General features: G+C 43.5%; 1 pseudogene; it reads left to right on the forward strand.

Moving 5' to 3' along the window:
- Nucleotides 1-12,914: 12,914 nt before the first annotated feature.
- Nucleotides 12,915-14,102, forward strand: LOC101827160 (annotated as a pseudogene).
- The last annotated feature ends 10,156 nt before the right edge of the window (nucleotides 14,103-24,258 follow it).

A 24,258-nucleotide genomic window follows, 5' to 3' on the forward strand; every position in this document is an offset into this window, starting at 1 on the left:
AGGACCGGAAGCACGTGCAGACAACCGCTGAAGCTGGCAAACCGACTCTAGGGAGCATGTGTGGCCCCCTGCGACCTCGCGGGAGCTGAGCAAGGTCATTGAAAACCTAGGTCCACCAGAGGCAGTACGCACTAGAGAAGTTTTATCCTCAGGTCCTGTTTTCCGGCTTTCACAGACTCATGCTTCTTCCGGGGGCGAAAAGCATTCACTGCATCCCAGAATTTCCCAGTTTCGTTCTGTAACAATATGCACTAAAAACACTGTCGCATCACCCAGAACCAGCACGTCACCATCTCATCGGCCAAGTCCACAGAGTCAGAAGAGGGTGTTAGAAGCTAGAGTTACAGGCAGTTGTGATCTCCCAATGTGGGTCTTTGGGAACCAAACTTGAGTCCTCTGGAAGAGAAGCAAGCACCCCTCCCACACACACACATACAGTGTTCTGTCTGCATGTATGCCTGCAGGCCAGAAGAGGGCACCAGATCTCATTATAGATGGGTATGAGCCACCATGTGGTTGCTGGGAATTGAAGTCAGGACCTCTGGAAGAGCAGCCATTGTTCTTAACCTCTGAGTCATCTCTCCAGCCCCTTGTAGCAAGCACGCTTAACTACAGAACCACCCTAAAGTTCTACAATTTAAAAAAAACATTTTTATTGAGTCGTTGAAATCTTCACATATCTACACAATGATCTTGATCACACTCACCCTTCACATACACCCTTAATTCCCTTCAGGACCCCCCCATCATATTTCTCTCCCAACTTCATATTCTCCGTCCTTGTTTATTTATCGAATGAGTATGGCCCATATGCACGTTATCTGGGGAAGTGACCAGTGGCCACACTCCTAAAGAAAAGTGGCTCTCCCACAGATATCATCAACTGCTAACAGACCCTCTGCTAGAATTGGGCCTCAGAAACCCCTCCCCACTCTGTGCTGGGATTCTTAAAATTTAAGTCAATTTTTTTTGAGACAGGGTTTCTCTGGAACTAGATCTTATAGAACAGGCTGGTCGTGAACTCACAGAGATCCTCCTGCCTCTGCCTCCCAAGTGCTGGGATTAAATACATGAGCCACCACTGCCTGGCCTGTGTCAGGCTTTTATTAAAAATTTTTAATTTAATTTAAATTAGAAACAAGTTTGCTTCACATGTCAACTCCCTCTCCCTTCCCTCCTCTTTCACCCCCTTCAACCCTCCCCAACCTCTCCTCCAATCCCCACTCCACTCTCCAAGGAGGGGATCTCGAAAGTCTGTCATATGATCTGGGGCAGGGCCTAGGCCCTCCCCCATGTATCCAGGCAGAGACGGCATCCCTCCATGTGGAATGGGCTCCCAAAGTCCATCTGGATGACAGGGCTAAATGCTGATATATTGCCTGAGGCCCCAAAGGATGATGAGGCCTCCTCACTGACACCCACGTTCACAGGCTCTGGATCAGCCCCATGCTGGCCTCTCAGCTGTCAGTCTGGAGTCTATGAGCTCCCCCTTGTTCAGGTCAGCTGATTCTGTGGATTTCACCCGCCAAGTCATAACCCCTTTGCTCATCACTCCTCCCTGTCTGCAACTGGGTTCCAGGAGTTCAGTTCAGTGTCCAGCTGTGGGTGTCTGCCTCTGCTTCCTTCAGCCACTGGACGAAGGCTCTAGGCTGGCATACGAGGAAGTCGTCAATCACGTTATCAGGGAAGGGCATTTAAGGTAGCCTCTCCACTATTGGTTAGATTGCCAGCTGGTGTCATTCTTGTAGGCCTCAGGACATCTCACTAGTACCAGATCTCTCTTCAAACCTGTAATGGCTCCTTCTATTAAGGTATCTCTCATCCTTCTCTCCACTATTCTTCCCCCTACTCAACTATCCTGCTCCCCCATGTCTTCCTCTCCCCTCCTCTTTAGCCCCTCTCTTTCTCTCAGCTTCCTCACGCCCCCCTCATGCTCCCAATCCCCTCAGATGATTCAGTCCTGTTCCCCTCTCTGGGTTACCATGCATTTCTCTCTTAGGGTCCTCCCTGTTTCCCAGACTCTCTAGCTGGAGATTGTAGGCTGGCACTCCCCTGTTTCAGGCCTAAAATCCATATATGAGTAAGTACATACCATGCTTGTCTTTTTGTGCTCGGGTTACCTCACTCAGGGTGGTTTCTTTTAGTGCCATCCATTTGCCAGCAAATTTCAAGATTCCATTGTTTTTTTTTCCCCACTGAGTAGTACTCCAGTGTGTATGTAAATGTACTACATTTTCTCTATCCACTCTTCAGCTGATGGGCATCTAGGTTGCTTCCAGGTTCGGGCTATTACAAATAATGTTGCTATGAACATAGTGGAACAGACATCCTTGTTGTATGAATGTGCATCTTTTGGGTATATGCCTAAGAATGGAATTGCTGGATCTTGTGGTAGACTGATTCCCATTTTTCTGAGGAATCTCCATACTGATTTCCAAAGTGACTGTATGAGTTGGCACTCCCACCAGCAGTGGAGGAGTATTCCCCTCTCTCCACATCCTCTCCTGCATAAATTGTCATAGGTAGTTTTGATTTAACCATTCTGACAGGAGTAAGATGGTATCTCAGAATTCTTTTGATTTGCATTTCCCTGATGGCTAAGGATGTTGAACACTTTCTCAAGTGTCTCTCAGCCATTTTAAACTCCTCTATTGAGAATTCTCTATTTAGTTCTGTGCCCCACTTTTTAATTGGATCCCTTGGTGTTTTGGAGACTTGCTTCTTGAGTTCTTTTTAAATTTTGGAGATTAGCCCTCTGCCAGATGTGGTGTTAGTGAATATCTTTTCCCATTGTGTGGACTGCTTTTTTGTCTTGTTGACTGTGTTCTTTGCCTTACAGAAGCTTTTCAGTTTCAGGAGGTCCCATTTATTAATTATTGATCTCAGTGTCTGTGCTACTGGTGTTATGTTCAGGGTGTTACATTCAAGGGTACCTCCCACTTTCTCCTCTAAGAGTTTCAGTGTGGCTGGATTTATATTGAGGTCTTTGATCCATTTGGACTTAAGTTTTGTGCATGGCGAAAGACATGGATCTCTCTACAGTCTTCTACATGTCAGTATCCACTTATGCCAGCCCCATTTGTTGAAGATGCTGTTTTTTTCCAGTGTATAATTTTAGCTTCTTTGTCAAAAATCAAGTGTTTGTAGGTGTGTGGGTTAGTATCAGGGTTTTCAATTCAATTCCATTGGTCTACCTATTTTTGTGCCAATACCAAGCTGTTTCAGGACTATAGCTCTATAATAGAGCTTGAAGTCAAGGATTGTGATGCTTCTGGAAATTCCTTTACTGTACAGGGTTGTTTTGGCTATTCTGGGTCTTTTGTTTTTCCATATAAAGCTGAGTACTGTTCTTTCAAGGTCTGTGAAGAATTGTGCGGGTATTTTGATAGGGATTGCATTGAATCTGTAGATTGCTTTTGGCAAGATTGCCATTTTTACTATGTTAATCCTACCAATCCAAGAGCATGGCAGATCTTTCCATTTTCTGGTATCTTCTTTAATTTCTTTCTTTAAAGACTCAAAGTTCTTGCTGTACAGGTCTTTCACTTGTTTGGTTAGCGCTATCCCCAAATATTTTATGTTGGGGCTTTTGTAAAGGGTTTCTCTGATTTCTTTCTCAGCCCATTTATCGTCTGTATATAATAGGGCTATTGATTTTTTTGAGTTAACCTTGTATCCTGCCACTTTGCTGCAGGTGTTTATCAGCTGTAGGAGTTCCCTTGTAGAGTTTTTCATGTCACTTATGTAAACTATCATATCATCTGCAAATAGTGAAAGTTTGACCTCTTCCTTTCCAATTTGTATCTCCTTGATCTTCTTTTCTTGTTTTATTGCTCTAGCTAGAACTTCAAGTACAATATTGAAGAGATATGGAGAGAGAGGACAGCCTTGTCTTGTTCATGGTTTTAGAGGAATTGCATTGAATTTCTCTCCATTTAGTTTGAGGTTAGCTGTTGGTTTACTGTATATTGCTTTTATTATGTTCAGGTCCTGTTATCCTTGATCTCTCCAGGACCTTTATCATGAAGGGATGTTGGATTTTGTCAAAGGCTTTTTCCGTATCAAGTGAGATGATCATATGGTTTTTCTTTTGCAGTTTGTTTATATGGTGAATTACATTGATAGATTTTCGTATGTTGAACCATACCTTCATCCCTGATATGAAGCCTATTTGATCATGGTGGATGATTTTTCTGATGAGTGCTTGAATTCGGTTTGCTAATATTTTATTGAGTATTTTCGCATCAATGTTCATTAGGGAGATTGGTCTGTAGTTCTCTTTCTTAGTTGTGTCTTTGTGTGCCTTGGGTATCAAGGTAATTGTAGCTTCGTAAAAAGAGTTTGGCAATGAACCTCTTGCTTCTATTGTGTGGAACGCTTTGAGGAGTATTGGAATGAGCTCTTCTTTAAATTTCTGGTAGAATTCTGCACTGAAGTCATTTGGACCTGGGCGTTTTTTGGTTGGGAGACTTTTGATGACTGCTTCAATTTCATTAGAGGTTATAGGTCTGTTTAAATTGCTTATCTGCTTTTGATTTAATTTTGGTAAGTGATATCTATCCAGAAAATTGTTCATTTCCTTTAAATTTTTGAATTTTGTGGAGTATAGCTTTTCAAAGTATGACCTGAAGATTCTCTGGATTTTCTCAATATCCGTTGTTATGTCCCCCTTTTCATTCCTGATTTTGTTGATTTGCATGTTCTCTCTCTCTCTGCCTCTTAGTTTGGACAGAGGTTTGTCTATCTTGTTGATTTTCTCGAAGAACCAAATCTTTGTTAAATTGATTCATTGTATTGTTTTCCTAGTTTCTACTTTATTGATTTCAGTCTTCAATTTGATTATTTCCTGACATCTACTCCTCCTGGATGTGTTTGCTTCTTTTTGTTCTAAAGTTTCCAGTTGTGCTGTTAGTTCTCTAGTGTGACTGTTCCCTAGTTTCTTTATGTGGACACTTAGTGCTATGACCTTTCCTCTCGGCACTGCCTTCAAAGTGTCCCATAAGATTGGGTATGCTGTATCTTCATTTTCATTGAATTTTAGGAAATCTTTAATTTCTTTCTTTATTTCTTCCTTGACCCAGGGATGGTGCAATTGTGCGCTGTTCAATTTCCATGAGTTTGTAGGGTTTCTGCACTTTGTGTTGTTGTTGAATTCTAACTTTAAAGCATGGTGGTCTGATAAGATACAGGGGGTTATTGCAATTTTTTTGTACCTCTTGAGGTTTGTTATGTTGCCAAGTATGTGGTTGATTTAGAGAAGGTCCCATGTGGTGCTGAGAAGAAGGTATATTCTTTTGTGTTTGGGTGGAATGTTCTATAGATGTCTCAATTGGGTCATAACTTCTGTTAGTTCCTTTGTTTGTTTGTTGAGTTTCTGTCTGGTGGTCCTGTCTAGTGGTGAGAGTGGGGTGTTGAAATCTCCCAAATAACTGTATGAGGTCTTAAGTGTGATTTGAGTTTTAGTAATGTTTTTTTTTTTTACAAAGGTAGGTGCCCTTGTATTTGGGGCATAGATGTTCAGAATTGAGACTTCATCCTGATGCATTTTTCCTATGATGAATATGAAATTACCTTCTTCATCTCTTTTGATTGATTTTAGTTGAAGTCTAATTTGTTAGATACTAGGATAGCTAAGCAGCCTGTTTCTTGGATCCATTTGATTGGAAAATCTTATCCCAACCCTTTACTCTGAGGTAATATCTGTCTTTGAAGTTGAGGTGTGTTTCTTGTATGCAGCAGAAGGATGGATTCTGTCTTTGTATCTATTCTGTTAGTCTGTGTATTTTTATAGGCAAATTAAGACCATTAATATTGAGGGAAATTAAGGACCATTGAGTGTTAATTCTTGTTTGTTTTTGATTTGTTGTTGTTGGTGTAATTGTGGATTTACCCCCCCTTTTCTTATGTCTTTTGGTAAAGTTGGATTATCTATGTCTTTGTGAGCGTAGTTATCTTCCTTAGATTGAACTTTTCCTTACAGTACTTTCTGTAGGGCTGGATTTGTGGGTATGTGTTGTTTACATCTGATTTTGTTGTGGAATATCTTGTTTTCTCCATCTATCGTGATTGAAAGCTTTGTTGGGTATAGTAGTCTGGGCTGGCATCCATGGTCTCTTAGTGTTAGTAGAATATCTATCCAGGACCTTCTAGCTTTCAGAGTTTCCATGGAGAAGTCAGGTGTGATTCTGATAGGTTTGCCTTTGTATGTTACTTGGCCTTTTTCCTTTGCTGCTCTTACTATTCTTTATTTTGTATGTTCGGGGTTTTTACTATTATGTGGTGAGGGGACTTCCTTTTGTGGTCCACTCTATTTGGTGTTCTGTAAGCTTCTTGTACTTTCATTGGCATGTCTTTCTTTAGGTTGGGAAAATTTTCTTCTATGATTTTGTTGAATATGTTTTCTGCACCTTTTAGATGGTTTTATTCACTTTCTTCTATACCTATTATTCTTAGATTTGGCCTTTTCACAGTGTCCCATATTTCCTGGATATTTTGTGTTAAGGATTTGTTGGACTTGAGATTTTCCATGGTTGATGAATTTATTTCTCCTAGTGAATATTCAATGCCTGAGATTTTCTCTTCTAACTCCTGTATTGGTTTTGCTTGCATCTGTAGTTCCAGATAATTTACTCACCTTTTCTAGTTCCAGCATTCCTTCAGACTGTGTTTTGTGTTTATTGTCTCTATTTCAGCTTTCAAACCTTGCACTGTTTGAATTGTTTCTTGTAATTTTTGGTTTGTCTTTTCTTTCATTTCTTTAAAAGATTGCATCATTTCTTCCTTTAGGGTTTCTATCATCTTTATGAAGTTGGTTTTTAGGTCATCCTTTTCTGTTTCATCTATGTTGTGATGTTCACTAGGGTCTCTAGACTCTGGTGGCGTCATATTGTTTTTTCTGTCGTTGAATTTGTTCTTGTATTGTCGTCTTCCCACTCCTTCTTTCAGTTGGTACAGATGGGGTCTCTTCCTTTCCTGGTGAGTACGGGTCCAAGGCTCTCTTCCAGTGTGCAAGTAGGTCCAGATCACTGATGGGTCTGTTGGTGGGTGCACATGGGTCTCAGACACTCCCTCTCCTGGTGGGTGGGAGCTCTGCCCTCTGCCTTCTGCCCTCTGCCTTCTGCCTTGAGTGGGGGTGGGTTTAGGCAGGTTCTCTCAGCAGACTCCTGGTAGCAAGGTCCTCTGGGGGCAAGTCGAGCTTGCTGCAGTTCCCAACCCAGGAGATCCCGGAGAGGGTGAGCGGAAGGAAGTGGGGACCAGTAAGGTGGCCTGGAGCTCACCTCTACCCTCTGTCCCTCTGTCCTCTGCCCTCTGCCCTCTGCCCTGTGACCTGTGTCAGGATTTTTAAATGGCTTGATGTTGTGCAGGTCTTGGGTAAGTACCACCACTGCTGTGAGTGTTAGCTGTTTGAATTCCAGTTTTCTTTCTGGCAACTTTGATTCGATAGTCATACCCTCAGCAGAGTGGCTAGTTCTGAGCTCAGGCAAGATTGGTTTTTAACACCTGAATTGTGTACGTGTCCCTGATTGTGTGCACATATTGTGTAGACGTTTGTGGAGGCCAGAGGACAACCTATGGTGCTGTTCCTCAGGCACCACCGCCTTGCTTGTTGAGACACTGTCTATTACTGGCTTGTTTACTTGCCAAGTAGGCTAGGTTGGCTGGCCAGTGAGTCCCGGGGATCCATCTGTCTCTGCCTCCAGCACTGCTGGGATAATAAAGCATGCCACCAAACTCTGATTTTCTTCTTACCTAGTTTCTGGGGGTTGACCCCACGCCTTCACACTTGTCCCACTATCACCCCAGTCCCAATATCTAGATATTTGTAACTCCTGTTTGTGATGATAGCTAAGTCCCTTGTAATCATGCCTCCCTTTATCAGAGATGGCACATGAGGTCTTTTGTTCATTTTTTATCAGCTGCCCTGTAAGGAGGTAGCTGATGTTTTTCCCAAAGGGACAGATCTTAATTTAGGAATTTAGGCAAGTCAATGTGAGTGACTTGGGCCAAGCAAGCTGAAATCTTTAGCCAGCTTTGATAATACATTCTTTCTAGTGCCATTTATTCATTTAAAATGAAGTCAAAGGATTGAAGATCATGGGCACAGTGAAAATTGTGTAAAACAACTCAAATTTTGCAAATATATTTAAATGTCTGATCATTAATGTGAGTTCTGTGATTACTGTGTGAACCATGAGAGGAAATAAACCCTTCCTCTCCCCAAGTTGCTTTTGGTCATGGTGTTTCATCACAGCAATGGTAACCCTAGCTAAGACAGAGGTATTTAGATGAAATGAGGCAGTCAGGTTTCAAATGCTCCATTAGATAAGTATAAATCAAAATCCTCTATCTCCAAGCCATTGGGGTTTTGTTCTTGATGGGGAAGCCCTGTGTACATGTCAATAAAGCACTGTTGGCCAATAGGGAAGCAAGATAGGTGGGACTAGGAGTCCAGGAGGACTCTGGGTAGGAGAAACACAGGGAGTCATGATGTAGCCTGCCAGAGAAGTAAGATGTCCGGAACTTTTCTCCTGTAAGAGAAATACTTAGATTAACAATTATGGGATAAATACTTAAGTCAGAGCTAGCCAGTAAGAAACTAGCAAGACCAACAGCTTCATAATTAATACAGCGTCTTGTGTGTTATTTGGGGACTACAATGCGGAAGAGCCCAGGCGACTGGTGGGGAAAAAGCAAAGTGGCTGGCAAGGAAAATGCTTCTCTCTACAGTTTCGTTTCTGTAAATGTTAAGACCTTATTGTTGTAAGCAGGACTTTATGTGTTAGTCTTTTATTAGTGTATTTAACTTTGACCTAAGGAGTGTCAAAGTCTTTTATTAGTGTATTTAACTTTGACCTAAGGAGTGTCAAAGTACTTTTAATTATAGAAAGCTGTAAATTATATCTTTCACAAATCTTATGACGTACTTAAATTTTTCTGTTTTTTCCCCCATTAGTCTGTTTTAAGTTTAGAGCAATCTTTTACTTTTATGACAAAACTAATTTTTAATCTAAAATCTTTTCTTATCCAAAAGCAATTTGTTTTTCCTTTAACTTTCTTAACCGAAAATAATTGCTCATAGCTGTAACTTGTGCATCTCTTTCTCATACCTGATGTCCCCTTTCTTTCCCTGAGAGAAGGGATAGAGACACGCTCCACACCGCTGCTCACATTCTGAGGGAGCGTCCTAATCTTTGGGGAGACTTTAATCTTTAGTATTTGGAGTCTCGACTTTGCTGCACAAAGAGAATTACAGTATAAGCCAGTACGAAGCCAAGATGGAGTTTATGAAAAGAAACTTTAATTTGGACTTTCAATTTCATTTTATCCACAAATGTGAAGATAAGGAAACCTAGCAAGACGGTGAGACGCAGGCGTGTTTCTCACCTAGGAGACCTGCCTCATTGTAGGTGGGATTTGGAGCTAGAATATCCAGAGCTTAGGAGCTTACATGAAACCCTAGGTGCTCTCATGAAGAGGAGCTCAGTGTGGAGGATCCGGAGATGAGCAAGTGACTAGGAGATGGGGAATTGAGAGAACATAGGGATGGGATTTGTGACCTGCCAGAATTAACTTATCTTTAGCAGTAAATAGTAATCTCGAGTTTTAGTCAGGAGATGAAGTCAACATTCCAACATTTTTTTAACATTGCACAGAATCCCTGCTGATTTAAAGATACCCAAGCAGAGAAGGCCTGCCAGGTCTCCAGACCGCTCAGGCAAAGCATGGCATTGTGTCTCTCACACTCCGAAGGAGCTCCCCTTGTGGCTTTGAAAGAGCAGCCTTTCTCCCTGCATCTGGTCCACCAGACGGACACAACTTCTGCGTCCAGGCCCGCTCTGGCCCGCCAGCCCTTTGGGTCCTTGGTCCATGCCTGCAAGTACTGACTTTGGTCTTGTTGCTCTGAAGTTAGATCACTTGCCTCCCTCCTGCCTGCCAGGGTCAATGAGACTCATGGGCATTATATCAAGCTTTTTTTTTTTTTTTTTTGGTTTTTCGAGACAGGGTTTCTCTGTATTGTTTTGGAGGCTATCGGTCCAGCCCAGCCTCGAACTCACAGAGATCCGCCTGCCTCTGCCTCCCGAGTGCTGGGATTAAAGGCGTGCACCACCACCACCCGGCTATATCAAGTTTTAAAAGCTATTTTATTTATTCCTAACTGTGCATACACATGTGTGGGTGTGTACAGGAGAGAGCACCGTTGACTACAGAGACTACAGAGAAAGTGATGGATCTCTTGGAGCTGAAGTTACAGAAAACCACCAACATGGGTGCCAGAAACTGAACTCGGGTTCAGAGCAGAGCAGAGCAGAGCCCTCTTAACCTCTGAGCCATCCCTCCAGCCCCAGCGTCAGGCCTTTCTCAGACTCTGCTCAGGTACAGCCTTTCACTTACACTTTTCTTTCCATATTTTTGCTTGAGATGTATTTATTATTCTATGTGTATGAGTGTGATGATGCTTGAATATCTGTACGTGTGTTCCTGGTGCCCATGAAGGTCCAAAGACAAGGGTACCTCGGATCCCCTAGAACTGGAGCTACAGACCACTGTGAGCTGTCATGTGGGTGCTGGGAGTTGAACCCGCTTCCCCTGAGAGGAGCCAGTGCTCTCAGCCATTGAGTCATCTCTCTAGTCCTTCCTCCTCATGGTTTGCTCTTGCTTAAATTCACTCTGACACGGGAGCTTCACTCTGACACCGGCCTCTCTGTGTCAGGCACTTGGAATGCACTGTAGAGCAGGGCAGAGGTAATTCTACCTTCACCAAACAGGTCCTGATAGCAAAGCTAGGCATGGATCATACAAGAAGTCATTGAGATAAGTTGTGGGTTGATGTTATAAAGGAATGAAGGGCACTCTATTACTCTGAAGAAGGCACTGAGGTCTTGAGGGTCAAAGGACATTTCAGAAGAATAGTTACTTGAGCCAAGATGTAACTGGGCTAAAGAGAGAAAAGTGCCCCCGGGTAACAAGGATCACCCAGCACCTAAGGAATGGAAAGGGACTGAGACAGCTGGAGCATGGAGAACCCGAAAGGTAGGCAGGGAAGGATGAGAATGGGGATACTGGGCCTCGTGCATAGAGGATGTTCTGTGTGGTACTCAGCTCTATTGCTGGGTCAAAGTACTTGATCACCCTACTAAAGCAAAGGTTTATTTTGAGTCATATTTTAAGGGATCTCTGTCCGTTGTCACTTGGCCCTGTTGTTTTGGGTCTGGTAGGGCAGAGTGTATCATGTGGGTATGAGGCAGGATGTATAAAAGGGGGGAACTTTGGAGACGTAGGGAAGGAAAGGAGTCCCTTTTTAGAGTCTGGATGAAGTCTCTGCCCAGTAGAAAATCAAGAATACTATCGCAGTTAACATTGTCTGTAAATGCTGACGACATGGGCAATACTTTTAAAATACAGAAACGTTTTCAAATAAAATAGGAATAAGTCCAAGCTTGCAGCCTGTACATATATAACCTAAGGTCGGACCTTATTCCTTTCCTGAATATTTTTTGGGAATCTTGCAAACAGGTTTATTATCTTTCCTTTACAGTGACAATGTCCTAACTTCTCCCATCCCCATCTAGGGTTTATCACCTGTAGTTCTGTCAGAGTACCCAGGAGTCACCATTTCATCTCACTGAAAGTCTTCAGCAACTTTTAGATAATATCATCAAAACCCACCCATACCCTGTGACTACCGGAAAGACAATGATGTGTGACTCTCTTTGGAGAAGCCCATACCTGTTGTCTCTCTATTGACTTTCCCAAATTTAAACCCGTTAACATTTCCTTCAGTAAACTCCATTTCTGCTGCAGAATGGCTTATCCTGAGATTCCATTCTGAAAGGAAGTCAAGAACCTGGCTTTATCTGAGCAGAGGTCCCTGAACTTCTCAGACTGCTGCATGCAGCAGTGGGAAGCAGTTATACAGCAGTGGGAAGCAGTCATCAGCAGTGTGAAAGCAGTCACACCACAGTGTGAAGCAGTCATCAGCAGTGTGAAAGCAGTCATGCAGCCTCAGGAAGCAGTCATGCAGCAGCGTAAAGCAGTCATCAGCAGTGAGAAGCAGTCACACAGCAGTGAGAATCAGTCACTCAGCAGTGTGAAACAGTCATGCAGCCTCAGGAAGCAGTCACACCACAGTGTGAAGCAGTCATCAGCAGTGTGAAAGCAGTCATGCAGCCTCAGGAAGCAGTCATGCAGCAGTGAGAATCAGTCACTCAGCAGTGTGAAACAGGAAGCAGTCACACCACAGTGTGAAGCAGTCATCAGCAGTGATAAGCAGTCACACAGCAATGGGAAGCAGTCATGCAGCCGTGAGAAGCAGTCACTCAGCAGTGATAAGCAGTCATGCAGCCGTGGTAAGCAGTCATGCAGCAGTGAGAAGCAGTCACTCAGCAGTGTGAAACAGTCATGCAGCCGTGAGAAGCAGTCACTCAGCAGTGTAAAGCAGTCATGCAGCCGTGAGAAGCAGCATTGCTGGGCTGGGCATTGCTGACAAATGTCTTACTCTGTGCTAGCTAGGAGGCAAAGAGAGAGGAAGAGGATGTGTCCCCATGTCTTTCCAGGGTACATCGGCAATGACAATGACCTAACTTCCTCCCCAGTAGACCTCATAAAGGTTCCACCACCTTCCAATCACAGTCTTGGCACCATGCCTTTAACACATAGACCTTCCATGAACATTTCATCTACAAACTCCACCAACTTTGATGAAAAAAAAAGTAACAACGAGAAAGAAGTGGAAAGTTTTATTTAGTGCAGAAGCACCAAGTGAGGCAGGCCTCTGCTCCGCTACCATCTGTGGGGGCTAGAGTCTGTCTCTCATGTCTGGGTTCCCCTTGGAAACATAGAGAAAAGACCTGGGTTTGCAGGTTAAGGAAGGATTGGACATTGGGGAAAGCTGACGGTTCCTTTAACATACACAGATGTCAGCTTATTTATGGGAACTGCCTGAAGCCAGGGTCAAGGTGATTGTACGAAAGTGGCCAGTCTTCACTCTGCTCTTACCCCAGGAAACAGAATCTACTAGGAAAACTTGCGTCCTGGGCAACTCAGCCAATGAGGTGATCTATGTCATTGACACCGATGAGGTCTTTGGGTCTGGACTGAACTGTAGTGACTGTCTAGGAAAATGGAGATAACCAGAGCACACTGGTAACCAAGAGGTTTTACATAAAAACAAGATCAAGAAGGTTAGTTACAGAAATGGCCCCATTCCTCCTAAGCACTGACAATGAAGAGGCAATAATGGGTATAACTAGCTGGGGAATGGTACCATCACCTAAGGCATTGCTTCCACTCATGTCTGTACCAGTCTCTTGATCAAGCAGGTTGTTGGATTAGCTTGTGCTTCACATTGTTGAATGGCTCTAGCAGCTGATGGAGAGATATTGCTTGAGTCTATAACAACTGTGGCCAGGTGGGTTCAGGGTCGACAGCATATCAGCTAACTCCTTGAAAAGTTACAAACCGGCGACATAGTAAGAAGGTGGTTGGTATTGCCTGTGGTCATACCTCATTCATGGCTATTCTGGACAACAGCAAGGTGTACGGCTACAATTGAAATGGGCAGATAGGCTGGAGAAACTCTGGCAACTGGCTGACCCCAGTCAGAGTAGCAACTCCATGCTGAATGCATGTGCACCATGTTATTCATAGCTACCACACATCCTAGCACTAATTCTAATTACAGCTTGCTCTCTGTCTAGGCAGCTAATACATACAGGAGGCTGGGAACTGGCAATAAAAATAACCCTCCAAACCCAGCATGTGTCTTGGTGGAAAAGAAAGGACTGCCAGCCTGCCACTCCACCCACACGCCCGCCGCCCAAACCCAGGGCGTGCACGTGTGGCCAGTGCCAGAGTCAGCCCACGGTTCTTCCCACATCCCCTGCTTCCCCTGCAGGGGATGATGCTTTTGCCTGTTCTGCTCCCTCTGCTGTCACGTGGTGCCTTCTGTCTGAAGAGCACGAGGATTTTGAACCAATATAGAGTCCCCGGGGAAAGAATTTGATAATCCCGCAACTGCGGATCTGAAGTTCTAAGTAGTGGGGGAATATATTCACGTCCGAAATAAATTCCTATCCATAAAGTTAATTCGAAGCCCTATGTGAGCACCTTCCTGCTGGATTAAAGACGCGAAGGAAGTGATACAAATAGACTGCTTCCGCCACCCATGCACTGTGCTTTTTTTTTCAGAACCTCTACACAGACACAGGTCTGCCATGGAGAGTGCTGTCAGTCTGTTGGACTTGGTGATGCCTTACTGTGGAAAGAGACACAAAACAAACAAACAAACAAACAAAAAAACCCTTAGTCAGCACATCATTAGGCGAGGAGTTCATTGCCAAAGCAAGAAGAGGTGGAGCCTCGAAGAGCTGGAGCTCAAGGCTGTTGAGCTGTGTGGGTGCTTTGGTGGCACTGTGGGTGATGTGATTCTTTAGGGAAACCCACCAGTTTGCCATTCCCTCCCACATCAGAGATACGGTACCCTGAAGGGATATATGAAGGATGCATGCTTTTCCGGAGCCCATTTTCACAACTATTATTATTATTATTATTATTATTATTATTATTGGTTTTTCAAGACAGGGTTTTTTCTGTGTAGCCCTGGCTGTCCTGGAACTTGCTCTGTGGACCAGGCTGAACTTGAACTCAGAGATTCACTTGTCAGACTCCTAAGTATTGGGATTAAAGGTGTGTGCCACCACCACCTGGCCTCACAACTCTTCTTTGCAGATGTTTGCCCCACATTGGGCTGAAACACTGTGGAAGGATGAAAGTTTAGCTTATTTGCTTTTTTCCCCCCACTCTGATGGAAGGAACTTCTGAACTTAGGAAAAGGAAATCGGTGACAAGCTCCCTGGGTCATGTACCACAACCCTTTGACACCAGGAGTGACCGCAGGTGTGGTATTGGAGAGGAACACAGACACCCCCCACCCCAAGATTCCCTCAGTCCTGTGAATGGGCTTCAGCATCCTGAGGGGTTTTTGCTGCTGTGCTTTTGGGTTGACAAGTTAAAGCTTCAGGTATTTCAAAACAATATTGCATTTAATATGATACTTAAACTATTGAAATATGTGAAGAAAATTTTAGGTTTGTCAGGATTTGCTTAAGATTTGAGAAATAAAAGGAAGCAGCAAACTGACGAGGTGATGCTGATGGTGTTTGCGGTGATGATGTTAATTGTACTAACAGTGATGGTACTGGCAGTAGTTGGGCTGCTGCTAATGCAGTGAGGAGGAAGAAGATGCTCATGATGGAGCAGAAGACAGGGATGATGACAATTATTATGACACAGGGTAATAATGATGAAGACGTGTTCTCTGAGACAGTGATGGGAGTGTAGACATTGTTGATGCATTATTCTAGTATATTAATATACTATTATCATTTTTATTAATGGTTACAAAGCCTTCTAGAAGCAGAAGAAGGAAGACGATGAAATGAAGAGCAAATCAACACAACATTAGGAGTGAGACACATCCACAACACTGTGTCACTTACTTCCTGGGTGGCCTGAAAAACGTAATTAGCCACAAGTGTACTTTAATTTCTTCATCTCCACTAGGGCTCCTCGGGATGAGATGCTATGGATAAAGTACATGACTTGGTAGTTTGAATGCAATTGGCCCCCAATAAGTTCACAGGGGTTGGCACTATTAGGAGGTGTGGCTTTGTTGGAGTAGGTGTGACCTTTCTGGAGAAAGTGTGTCACTATGAGGTGGGATTTGAGGTCTCTTTTGCTCCAGCTTTACTCAGTGTGACCCTCAGACCACTTCCTGTTGCCTGCAAGATGTAGAACTCTCAGCTGTTTCTCCGGCACCATGTCTGCCTGCATGGCACCCTGTCCTACTATGATGATAATTGACTGAACCTCTGACCTGTAAGCAAACCACCCCAAATGAATATTTTTCTTCATGAGAGTTGCAGTGGTCATGGTGTCTCTCCACAGCAGTAGAAACCCTATCTAAGACAATGGCACACAGGAGCGGATGAATTGTCTCCTAACTTCACCCCGACTGTGTGTGCATCCAACAGAGGATTGCTATCCAGAATATACAAAGAGCTAAATTTTTTGTGGAGTATTAGGTGACTATAATTGTGTACACATAAGGCTGGATTATCTATTGTTTTATTGATATACATGTCTGTTTTCATGCCAGTACCATTCTGTTTTTATTACGTAGACTCTGTATTATAACTTGAGATCTGGTATGATGAAGCCTCCAGCATTGTTCCTTTTGCTCAGAATTGTTTTGAATATGTTTTTGTGTTGCCATATGGATTTTAAGACCCCCCCCCAGATTTCTGTGAAGAATGTCACAGGGAGTTTGATTGAGAGTGTGTCAAATCTGTAAATTGCTTTTTGTAGGATTCCTATTATTAATTCTACCAATTCATGAGCATGGGTGATCTCTCCATCATCCAATGTCTTCCTCAGCCTCTTTCTTTAGAGATTTAAAGTGTTCAGGTCTCTCTCCTCTTTTTTTGAAGGGTTTTGTTTAAATAAGGTCAAAATTACACTAAGGCAAAACAGAATCAATGTCTTTTAGGGAAAATGGGCAGTAGGAAAAAAATGAATTCAACAGAAAACAAAGGGGATTCAGGAATAAGAAACATGGCTAATAAGAAATGTATTATAATGTATAGAAATGCACTTACACATGTCAAGCCACTGTTACATTTATGTGTAAAAATTTTCAGATTAGACACTGACATATGTAGTGTATGTATATATATGTACATATGTTTGTGTGTATACAACTGTATACATAGAATTTTGTAATAGTCCTATTGATTTATAAAAACTTAGAAAAAATCAAGTCATTCAATTCTCTCACTATTGTGTAGTAGTTTCCTTCTCAACAACATCTTCAACCTTGGAGGAAAACTCATCAAGACGCAGGATATTCTAAAGGGAGGTGAAAGGTTTTATCCTACAGGGGAGCTCCTTAACCTCAGACAGCAAACAATTCAGAAGGCTTCAGGAAGTCCCCGAAACTTACCAGATACCTCAGGTCCCACCTTCCCCAAGAACATATTAGTGCTAAGGACTGCTTTGAGACACTCTAAGACCAGCTGAACTGCCTGGAAGAAAGTCAGAGTGGACAAGCTACCTGCAAGAGGCAGTCAGCTAAGCTCTCTGGAGAAAGCAAAGACCAGCCAAGCTGTCCAGAAGACATGGAGGCCTGCTAAACTCCCAACCTGTTGAGCTGTCTGAAAGGTTTTCAGTATGTTCCAGGTTCCCAGATTTCATGAGTTGCATGCTGGGGTGGGTTTTTGGTGATGCAGCTGTCTTTGAGTCATTTCTACTCCTGTTAAGTAACCCCTCTCCTATACTCGTGTAACTTAACCTAATAAAACCCAATTTCCACCTCGGAGAAACCCTGCCTCGAAAATCAAAAAAAAAAAAAAAAAAAAAAAAACAACAACAACCCAATTTTCTAGATAAACTCTATCTCTGAGTTTTATTCCCAGTATTACTAATGGTCTGATTATAAATCAGGGTGATAAAATAAGAAATCCAATAAAGCTGATAAAACAGAGCTAAACCATAGAACCAAGACACAATTTAAAAAAATAAAAATATTTGCACACTTTCCAAAGAAGATTGGGGCAAAGATACAGAAATCACACAATATAATATCCTCAAAATGACAGATACACAGATCAGTAAAGCAGAATAAGCAGCCTAGAATTAAACCCTTCTATATATAGTCAAATGATTTTTCACCAGGAGGGCATGTCCATTCAATAGAGAAAGGTCAGTGCTTTCAACACATGGTGGTAGGAAAACTAGATTCCCTCATGCAACAATATAAAGCAATCTGTTTGTCTTATGCAATACAGAAACCAACTCAAAATGCACGGATGATACAAAAGTAAGAAGCAACACCATAAAATTCTTAAAAGAAAGTGGCAGGAAACGTTCGTAAGGTTGGATTGCAATGGCTTCTCCACTAAAAGCAAGGTAATAAACGATAAAAGAGATAATGTGAGATTCTCTAGAATCAACTTCTGTACCACGAAGGACACAATTACTGTATTATGCTAAAGTCTGAAATACATAAAGAACCCATGCTAGTGCTGAGGTTGCTACCTGTAATTCCAGCGTGGAGGAAGAAGTGGGGATCTTCAGAGCAAGATGGTTAGCAAAACTAGCAACACAGCTGCAGGTTCAGCAAGAAACTCAATACACAAGATGGGAGAGCCCTAAAGTCAGTCTTAGACCTTCACACATAAGCAAATGTGCATACATGCACATGACACAAATACACACGCAGAAATAGGGTAAGCTTGTAAAGAGTGATCAGACCAACAGATCAATGCAGAACTTCCTCGTGGAGTGTGTCAATGCTGTTTAGGGAGAGAGGAGAGGCAAACACTGAAGATGTTTGAAAAGCCTTAAGGAATCGTATAATTTTATGTTCACTAGGATTACACAAAATGCGTACGTGTGTGTTAAATGAAGCTATCTCACTTGGGCTGACAATGCTCTCCTGTAAGAACCATAGAACCGCTAACAACCCCCTCCCCCGAGCTAGACGTGAGACACTGTCAAACAATACAGGCTATTGCCGCTGCCCTTGGTTCTTCCCTAGAGGTTGACAGTACATCCCTGTTGTGGAAGACGCCACATACTTCAACACAGGACTCAGAAGATTTGAAACCTCACATGAAAGCCTCCTTCCTAATATTTAGCTGTGCAAGCTACCAAGGGAGGGAAGCAATCGTTAATACTGCCCAGCTGTGACTTCTATTAGCAATAATTGTGTCCAGCACGGCAAACTATCCCTCAAGGGGCAGTAGCAGCTCTCATATCTTGAGGGTAACCACCAGTTGACTAAGGTCCTCTCAACAGGAGGGAAATCATGCCTTGCCCTGGAAACACAACCAACCACTCAAGGCCACTGAAGTCATGGATCTTAAAGCTACTGCCGTTTTACTAGATTCACATAATTCCTAACTGCATTTTAAAATTCACCCTTATACCTACGGATAAGTGTGGCTCTCACTTCATGTCAAAGAAGCTTCTCTTCACAAAAAACAGAGACTATGACAAAAAAATCACAACTGAGCTGGGTGTTGGTGGTGCATACCTTTAGTTCCAGCACTCGGGAGGCAGAGGCAGGTAGATCTCTGTGAGTTCGAGGCCAGCCTGGTCTACAGAGTGAGTTCCAGGGCAGCATCCAAAACAATACAGAGAAACCCTGTCTCTAAAACCAAAAAACCAACCAACCAACCAACCAACCAAACAAACAAACAAAAACACAACTGGTCAAATGCATTGATCGATGGATGGTGAAGTGCCATCCCAAGGAATACATCTACAATACAAACTCTTGTCTCCATGGCTCAGGAAAAATCAAAGAGGAGGGAGCAGACAGATTGTAATAGCAGAGGACCAGGAAATCTGTTATAAGATTGCCTACTAGAAATCATAAGAAAGCCCATGATAACTCAACAATGTGGCTACTTAAGCAAGACCTGAACAATGGCAACACCAATTAATATGCTAATATGAGGGAGAAATCTCACAGGGCCCTACCCTTAAATGATGAACTACAGGAAACTAGGGACTGCTGAGAGACGGAGAATTAATCATTTCCAGGGGTGCGCTTCCTAATTGGTTATCCAATACCAAGTGGCCAGCTCTGAAATCGTAGATACACAAGCAACATTGAACAGTCTGAGAAGGTTGTACTTAAACATATTTATATATGTGGCAATAATAAGGCAAAAGAGACCATCAATTTGAGTGGGAGGGGGATATGTGGGAGGGGTTGGGGGAGGAAAAGGGAGAAGTGATGAAATTATATTTTAATTAAAATTTAAGAAATAATTTTAAAAGACTGGTGCATAAATACAGCAAAGACAAACCATCATTAAAGTCTAAAAAACAGTGGCGCATAGGCTTATAAGAGACAGAGAAGGGGGAAGGACAGCCGCAGACCCACTCTGTGGCCCCGACAGGCATGTGGTGGAGAAATTAGAGCGATGGTGAAGTGGGGTGGTTTGTGCACTCTGGAGAGAGGTGACGATGGTGAGGAACAGGCTGATATGGGTGGTCCATGCTGCCACCGACAGCCATGCTGATGCCCAGCTTGAGCTACAGCCGAGAGCCATGTTTGGGTCTGTGGTACCAGGAGTCTGGGATGATGTCCATGGCCTGTGGATCACCAAAGGCCATGCAGATGCCTAAGGTCTGGATCGCCACCTGAGGCCACGTTGGTGTCTAAGGGCCAAGTTGTCGCTGGGGCCATACCGATCTGTGTGGCCTGCAGAACTTCCCAGGACCATAGTAATGTCAAGGACCTAGCTGTGGCAGAGGACCATGTCTGGATCCACGGTCCTACCACAGCTGGGGTCTGGGTTGAGGCCCATGGACTGAGTTTTTATTGAGGATTGGGGAGAATGATGTGAAATTCCCAAAGAATCAATAAAAGAATTTATATTTAAAGAGAGAGAGAGAGAGAGAGAGAGAGAGAGAGAGAGAGAGAGAGAGAGAGAAGGATCTTCACATAATGTGTAGACCATGTGCCTGTGAAATTGAAGTTTGTGAAAATTGTGGAAAGAAGACATTGTTATTTTGTTTGATAATGAGCCCAGGAAAACAAAAACAAAACAAAGCAAAAAACCGTTGAAAACAAAGTTCTAACCGTTAGTTGAAATTCCAGTTGTTAGTGTTTTCCCATGTTTCTTTATGTCTCTGTATATATAGATTTATAAAACAGAATTATTGCACTTGGCAAAAGTTATTCCATTGTGTTGATCTACTATTGCTAATTTATTTATATTTATCTAATTATTAATTAATCTGATTCCCCTTTAACTGTTTGGGCTTTGATAGCAGATGCCGCCAGGGATATTCTTAGCACAAGAATACTACTTTTAAATATATACTGAATATTTCAGTGTTTAATGTCAATTTATTTATATTTTAATGCAAAATAAGTAAAGACATTTCAATGACATCAAAGCATGTTATCTAGGAATAAATACACACATGCTTATGTTAATCCCAAAGATGGGAGGATAAAACCACCAACCCAAATCATCATGGCCAAATTAATTAAAAGGTATTTTTTTATTGATGTACAAGGGCTGCCTCCCACTAAGGTGGGGTTAGAGAGGTCAGCATTGTATGTGAGGAAGACAAAGCTTTTATAGCTCAGGGGTAGGGGGTTTCCAAATGAGGGATTTGCAAGCAAGATAGGTGGGGTCACAGAAGCAGAACATAAGCATAACAAGTTAGTCCTCCCTGAAACAAAGACATTGTTTCAAGATGGGCATAACAAGGTAGTCATAGCAACAGGAAGTCATAACAAGGTAGTCATAGGTGGTCATAAAACCTTTTGAAACAGAGGCAGTGTTGCAGGATGATTCTGCATAGCATTCTGAACAAAAACATGGTTGCTATTTCCTGGATGAGGCAGCATAAAAGTATTTGCAGTTATGGTTACAGGTCGGGCATAGCCCAAGTCTTGAGAAACAGAGGTTTAATCATAAACAGGATTGAATCTAGTCTGTCTTTATTATAAGATGGCTTTTAAGCAGGCTGGTTCTTTACTTAACTGTCAAAACAATTCAAAATCTTATCAAGGCATTAAAGAAAATGGAAACAGACTTAAAAAAAACTGTACTCTTACATGGTTCTCTTTCCTATAAACTAATTCTATATATACATTTATTTACTTCATTTTTTATTTAAACATTTGCTTATTTAGCTTTTGTGATTAAAGAACCAGTCAAAATGTAAAAACTAAATTTAAAAAAGCTGAGGAGACAGCTTAGTGCTCAGTGAGTAAAGTGTTTACCAGACAAACATGAGGACCTGAGTTCAGTTCCAAGCTCTGAAGTAAAAAGCCAGGTATGTAGAAGTATATGCATGTGTGAATGAGTGTGTGTGTGTGTGTGTGTGTCTGCATGCACACACAAGCTCACTCCAGCTGGGGAGAGATTTTTATAATCCTAGCCTCCTAGTGCTGGTGACTTGGAAACAGATGGATCCCTGCAGCTCATTGACCAGATGACCTAACCGAATTTGCCAGCCCTAGGTTCTAGTGAGAATCCCTCCTTCAAAATGAAGGTGGATGTTATCTGAGGAATGATAGCCATATTGACCCCTGGCCTTGAAACACACTCATATTCATGTACATTGTACCTACATGTACATATACCTGCACACACATGAACATGCATATACACCAAAAAGAATAAAATATTGTTTATTGCTTAAAATATGATAGAAAAGTACAAACTATATTAAAATTTAAGAGACCACTTGTGGCAATAAGCCACTCCATCTGATAACATCCCCAATCCTAGTTCATTTGGGATTGGAGGGGTCATCCTTCTGTGTGGGTCTCTTCAAAGGACTAGAATTTTACTCTCCATGCCCACGTCTAGTGTCATGGTTCCTCCCCCCACCTAACCATCCACTATAGACTGGGACTCCTGAAGTTTGCTTCTGAAAGTCTCAATTCTGCCAGCCTTCCTCAGCAATATGGAGTTCCAGTCCTCCCCCAAGATCCCTTAGATGTGGGGCTCCTCATAGCTGCAGACCTGGATCCTAACTCCACTAATACAGCTAACCCCACTAGTGTCACAGACCTCTGGCTCCATTAGCCTCACAGTGTTCGAAATATGAAAGGAGTATGACCAGAAAACTGACCCGCAGGACAGTCAGGTCACCGGAGAACCGGTGCCAGAGAAGAAAAGAGAGAACACAGTTAGTCACAGCTCAAATACAGGAGAAGGTTTGGGAGACACCTCAGCCGTTTAAGGGCCGGCCACATAGGCACGAGGGCCTGAGCTTGAATCTCCAGCACGCACATAAACTCCAGATGCTACAGTGCAGGCCTGCGACCCATTAGCTGGGGGTGTGGTGGTGGTGATGTGAGCAATGGGATGATGCCCACCACAGTTGAACACCAGTGTATGAGCTCTTGTCCAGGGCTCAGTGAGAGAACCTGTCTGGAAAAAGTAACGATGTAGACTCCTTGAAGAGGGCACTCAGCCTTTGGCCTCCACTGGCATACACAACTCATGCACAAGTACAGACACCTAACCGCAGGAAGGCTCATGCGAGCGCACACAGACACCACACACTTACGAGAGGCATGTAGCTAAGTCAGTCACTAGAAAGGAGATTCAACTGTCCTGCTCATTTACAAGCGGAGGGTCATCCTGGCTGTCAAAACTTGTCAGGGAGTTGCTCTGGTCTCTGTTGACTAATTCATAGAGAAGCTCCAACTAGTTGTGACTTACCAAAGCACTGCCCACTGAAGGGCTAGAATACCTTGGTTGCTGGGCCTTTCCTATGTAGGACAGAGAAGGAGCCTGCTGGCTCAAGAAAGAAGTGGCCCTTGTCAGTCACCAGGCCCTCTTATTCCCTGGTCCTCAGCCCAAACCTAACTGGCTCCTCAGCAACTGCTCTTTCTGCCTGTGCTTACTCACCCCTGCGCTAGCGCTCCCCCCCAGCCCCTCCCCCCGCCCAGGTTGAGCTCAGTCATTCATAAACACTAGCAGTGAGCTCCTGATTCTTGGCTCCACTGGGGCGGGCGACAAGATCACCTAAACCATAGCAGAGTTTACTCCACCCTTTATCTCCGCTCATCAGCCTAGCCCTGGACACTGGACCCAGCTTGAGGACCCTTGTCCTCAGCTCTGCTGTGAGGGATTCCTCCAGATTGCTTCTTCAAGGCTGCGGCAGGGGTCAGCACCAGCAGACCACGCAGTAAGTGGGTGGAAGGGAAACGCCTCTTTTATTCTTGGCCATAATGTAGTTTAATCAGTCCAAGAAAGGTACATAAGGAAAATTCTGGAATACCCCACTTTGTCTTCCTGCACTGGCCTCAGAATCCTGAATCCTGAGTAGGACTGCTAGAAAAGCTGCGCGTGACATCGCCTTTTGGAGAGAGTAGGAGTCAGCGGGCCCTGGACCTCCGGAATGCAGGGGGGCGGGGCACCCACACCTGTAGTCTCCTGGGGTGTTGGACCTCCGGACTGGGTGCTACGGGGGCTTTAGGGATGCAAAACCCACAGCATTATGGGAGCAGCTGAGTGGGCAGAGGGAGAGCGCTGGAGAGAGAAACAAGAACAAAGCCAGCAAAACGAGTGGTTCTGGGTGGCGGCGGCGCAGTGGCGGCTGAGTCCTCTCGCACTCCTCCGCAGGTCCGCAGCCGCAGCGTCCTCCGGTCCCCGCCCTCCCGAGCGCGGTGGAGCCGGGGCTGGGACTGCGCGCGGGTGCCCGGAGGCCCGC

Source organism: Mesocricetus auratus, unplaced genomic scaffold (assembly GCF_017639785.1).
Source record: "Mesocricetus auratus isolate SY011 unplaced genomic scaffold, BCM_Maur_2.0 Super-Scaffold_100021, whole genome shotgun sequence".
NCBI lineage: Eukaryota > Metazoa > Chordata > Mammalia > Rodentia > Cricetidae > Mesocricetus > Mesocricetus auratus.